At 35.5% G+C, this 5000-nt stretch overlaps 2 protein-coding genes across 6 annotated transcripts in view; both read left to right on the forward strand.

The window, feature by feature from the left end:
* The window catches only part of LOC122250148 (uncharacterized), a 68652-nt gene extending 68080 nt beyond the window's left edge, over window positions 1–572 (forward strand). For both annotated transcript variants that reach the window (XM_043011483.2, XM_086553545.1), the window contains one exon: window positions 1–572. This exon is cut by the window's left edge and continues 973 nt beyond it. The gene's annotated coding sequence lies outside the window, so the exon portion shown is untranslated.
* A 3175-nt stretch (window positions 573–3747) lies between these two features.
* Window positions 3748–5000, forward strand: part of LOC122250152 (failed axon connections homolog) — a 7828-nt gene continuing 6575 nt past the window's right edge. Inside the window, exon 1 of one of the 4 annotated variants that reach the window (XR_015192452.1) lies at window positions 3748–3906. The gene's annotated coding sequence lies outside the window, so the exon portion shown is untranslated. The other 3 variants (XR_015192451.1, XM_086553553.1, XM_043011488.2) reach the window with 3 other exon arrangements.

Here is a 5000-nt window from a genome sequence, read left to right on the forward strand (position 1 = left end):
TCGTATGTGTATCTATATTGTATTATATACCAAAGAATGTTCAGCGTACACATACTCGATTCACTAAATGCCGAATCTTGTTTCAGAAATCTTGTGAGGCTTTAGAGAGAAATACAATGAACTTGAACACTGTACCAATTTCCTTTTTCTTGAGTGATGTCGATACATAATGTATATGGTGCTTGTAGTTTTCAAGGTTACATGCTAGATATGTTTCCGAGATGAAACACACTTATTAGGATAATTCATGTATGGTAATATCGATGAATTCTGACATATGTATTTTTTGTCAATAACGTACATGTTAGATTTTGTATTTTTGTCTAGATAAGCTTGTATATTTTATCAAGTAGACCGATGTTATCTGTAAATCATTTTCAATAGTGAATTTGTTATTTTTTATGCATTTTTGTCACAATAACATTGCTATGAGTCTCAACTAGTCTGCAATGCCAAATATATTACTGTACGATATGATGCAATAGGCTGATTGAATTATTGGTATTATCTGTAGTAAAATCATGCCAAAAACTCATTATGTACTGGACACACTGCAATAAAAGAATCTATGATACGGTCTTTATAATGCAACCTGTTGCCCTAAAAGAAGGTAGATGCAAGTCTATGATTAGACGTTATTGCATGAGTAGAAATAACAATGATGGTACCACTTCTAGTACTACTTAGTAAAATTAAGTTGACGGGATCTGGATATAACTGGACTGTAAACATTCTGGAATATTCGAATATATATCTGTGTGGCGCGTTTATATCTATTTATTGTAACCTTTGAACTATTCAGAGTAATGAATATTAGCATCCTGAAAAAATTCTAAATATCCTTCAGTATACTGCTTTCAGAGTGGAGGATTTTTTAAAGAACATTCAAGGCTTATCATCACCCCAAAATTGATAGAATATGGAACTCAAAAGTAATTACGATATAAAAATACTATACCTCCTGAAAATGAGAATCAAAACAACCCTTTCAGAAAATAAGAATCAAAACGATCATTTCAGAAAACGAGAATCAAAATCGGATTTCCGCAAAAATGAAAAACAAAAATCGCACACCGTCAGTCATACCAGTATATTATTGTTACATTTGAACATTACGAAGTAACAATACGAAAACCAAGGCTTAATACTTTAACTACAGGCTACCACACCATCGTTTCACCCTTGTAATAGTGCTGTCAGAGGAGCAATACGAGATTCTACATCTCAAAAATCAAATTCATTCTTAAATGTATGCGTATGGGGAATAAGATTGTACTATTAAGCAAGAGACAGCTATTGACTTAAACGGTGTTTACAGAGTAGAGCACATGCTTATAATGAATTAGTATAGAATACTGGTGGGTAACGACCGTTTCTGTAGCCATTCAATATAGTGGAAATATTCTACAATACATAAATAAGTGAAAAGTATTAATCTGCATAGAGAGCAAGCTATGTTCTTCCTACAGCATTCCCAATGTGAATCGTAATCCCCTGCCAGACAGCTTCACCCATTTCATTAGCTCCCTTACCTATAGTAATCAGAGAAGTTTTTCTATTCATCATTTGGTCGTGTTATTTACTCTAATTAAAATACAGTAATTCATTTCTGGATTATAAAAGCTATCATAAGAAATCCTTAGTACATCTAACTGTTTCATGAATTATAAAAAACAAATTAAAAATCCTAATCTAAATCTGAATGGCAGTGGACCATGAGTATTTGGAAAAGCCTTAAGTGGGCCATTGCCTTAAAAAAAAATGAAGACCACTGTTCTAGGACAACCGCCTTCTGGACACCTGAGCCCAAAAGACAACTCCTCCTGGCTATGAAAACATTAAGAAAGAATAACAGACATAGTTAGTAACATGAATTACACTAACCATGCCAAACTATTTTTTTCTGCAAATATATAAAGGAGAGAATGGGTTAGGTGAGAGAGAGAGAAAGAGTGAGTGAGTGAGAGAGAGAGAGAGAACAAGAGAGAGAGAGAGAGATGGAAAGAGGAAGGAAAAGATGGAGAGATCAATCCTCATTATGTGTGATCCTGCATATTAGAAATTCGTAAGTTACAACATGCAAAGTACATATACATTTACAACACACTCAGAGACATACTCATGCACAGATCTTAATGTACAAGGTTCCAATGCGAAGACCGATCATTCCTACGAATCTGCTTATACATTAGACGAATACATCCCTTTCCTCGCATAATTCAGTGCATGTTGCTCATTACAATCTTTATTTTACCCCGTAGTATCCGTTATACCCCATGCCCTCCCTACCATTGAGGTCCAAATTGTGGGGCATATGGAGTTTCCGCGGATTTATTTTAATATATATGAATAGTCGAAGGGAGGAGGAATCCATCGATGCCACTTACGTCGCATATCGTAATACGGCAGTATGCATTAAAATATAAGAGGGATATTCAGCATTTAAATGTAGCAATGAATAGCATTAATGAAGCATAAACTTTGCCCCCGGACAACGAAAGATAGCGAGTGCACACCTGGGATATTCTCCCCAAAATTCTATCGCACACCTGCACTCGGGTGTAAACCACATCCAAGTACTGTTATGGACTAATCTTAGCTACCAGTAATAACTACGACTTCACACAGTGAAATTGTTTCTTGTAAAACTAAAAGCAATATTTTGGCCACACTACCTTCAAAGTGTCTTTACACTTGTAATGTAAACATAAAGTTCACAACTGCAGTACAAAAAAATGCGTGTGCAAAGACTGAGTACAGTGATAAGAGAGAAAGTTACAGATGTTACCCCCAAAAATTATCAATCCCATTTTCTTCGTTCTTTCAACATCTTAAAGAAAGTTGATTTTCATGTGAAACTCGTGTTTCACACTCAGCGTGCTTTGCCAAAAGGTTCCGGTTACAGATACGTTAAGTAACCAACCATCAGTAGCAGTGTTACTTTGAGGGAGCTTAGTCAGGCTGTTTTTCCCCGGGGCTGTTCATAAAGGATCCGTGACTGAATCCAGGGACGTCCATTCCCAATGACGCCACTCTAGTCAGATTCATTATTATCTACCTAAAGAAGGTAGGGAAATTTGTGTTCCTGTATTGGGATTTAAACGCAGGATAATTAGGGAATGAAAGTGCTATTTCCAGATTAGGCCAAAATGACAAGGTAACAAGACGATTTTTTTTAGGGTCGGTCCCACAGAGGGGCCTATGTACTAAGGGAGACCGGGCGCATTCCCACGGGTTCTCTCTAAGGAACGCATGCAAGCAGAGGTTAGAGTTAGGGTTATGCGATTACTGTTTAATGAATAATGAGTATGAGATACGGCTTCATCATAACAAATAGGAATCCGTTACACTATAGAAGATACACATGTGTGAGAAAATATGTTAACATTCTAATATGAAATAATTAAATATGCGGAGTTCATTATAACAAAAGTAGTAAAAAAGGTATCGATGAGACTGAATGATTTCCACGACACAAGATATGTAATTGACGCATTTCGAATCCGAAACGCGTCAATTACATCTCTTACGTTGTGGAAATTATTCAGTCTCATCTATACCTTTTTTCTACAAATGAAATATGTATATTGTATATATTGTATATATATATATATATATATATATATATATACACACACATACACACTAATGAATATATGGGGATATGTAAAAGGGCTTTGAACCACGTGTGTAACAGTACTGTTGGAATAATTAAAGATTATGATAGAATAAGGATGCTTATAATTTTATATCTACTGTGTATACCTCATAAGAATACCTCATGTTTAATTTAGTTACCCCGTAAAACGAACGTTTTCTTTTATATGCGCCACCCTACGGCAATATCTACAAAGTGTAATGTAAACAACCTCTTCTCTCCACGGACTTCTCCCGGAATACAAGCTTGTACGTATAACTGTGTTTCTCTGATCCCCACATCAATTATCTGTACATTGGCAAGCCAAACTTCCTTAATACACGCATAGAAGATGATATCTTCCACCACCTCTACAAATACAGTGACAATATTGATAACAATTATGACATTAAAGATAACGATTACTAAGCCAATGAGGAAAATAGTGACGATGATCAGGATGATAACAAGAATATTATGGGGGGTAATGCTGAGAGCTCCTAAGCAAATGATAGTCATTGCAAGTTCATAAGCCTCACGATGATAATTCATAAGATAATGACAGTGGCAGCGAAAGGAAGCGCCAGTCAGTGTGCAATAGCGCCGATAAAGGACTCTGTTCTTAATGAGCGTGTTCCAGGGTTTGGATTAATTAACGCACTTACCATGGTAAATACGCTGGTACCTGCAATTATGAAGGGAAACAGACCCTATCAGTATTTATCAACTTACCATGATAAAATACAACGTTAAAATTACCAGTGGTTGGAGCTCTGGTATGTCCACTGGCAACTACAGTGACGACTCTCTCCTCAAGCTTTATCTAAGCAAAAAATCAACATTTAAGGCGACACTTTAGTTTTAGTGTACACCTATTATGATCAGAATGATGGCAACTGTTCATTTTCATATAAAAAATATGGACATTTAACAGGAAATAAGCGAGAATAATTTTCACGCAGCCTAGGGTAAACTTGCAGAAAGCCTACAGTAACATTTAAAATAATCCTTGGAATTAATAAATGTTATTTGATTCAATAATTAGCGATTCACATGTTAAAGTTCAATAAACGATTGGAGCAGCAACCGCGCCTATCGGAACTCTGACAACAATAAATATTGAAGTGGCCTCCACTCCTATTGAACCTATGGCAAAATACAAGCTCCACAAATGATAAGCAGGACGGTTTCGATCAACAAATAGCCAGGGAGGTCTTTAAAGAATAAAGATTATAATAATCAAGCCAATTTGTTTGATTTTTAAAAATAATTGCACAACTTTATCATAGACAAACTGCACCTCACTGTTTGTTTATTTTTGTGTTTGCATTGATTTATATACAATTACTCATAATTATGTTCA

This window comes from Penaeus japonicus, unplaced genomic scaffold (assembly GCF_977035675.1).
Source record: "Penaeus japonicus unplaced genomic scaffold, GWHDUDI00000001_assembly GWHDUDI00000028, whole genome shotgun sequence".
NCBI lineage: Eukaryota > Metazoa > Arthropoda > Malacostraca > Decapoda > Penaeidae > Penaeus > Penaeus japonicus.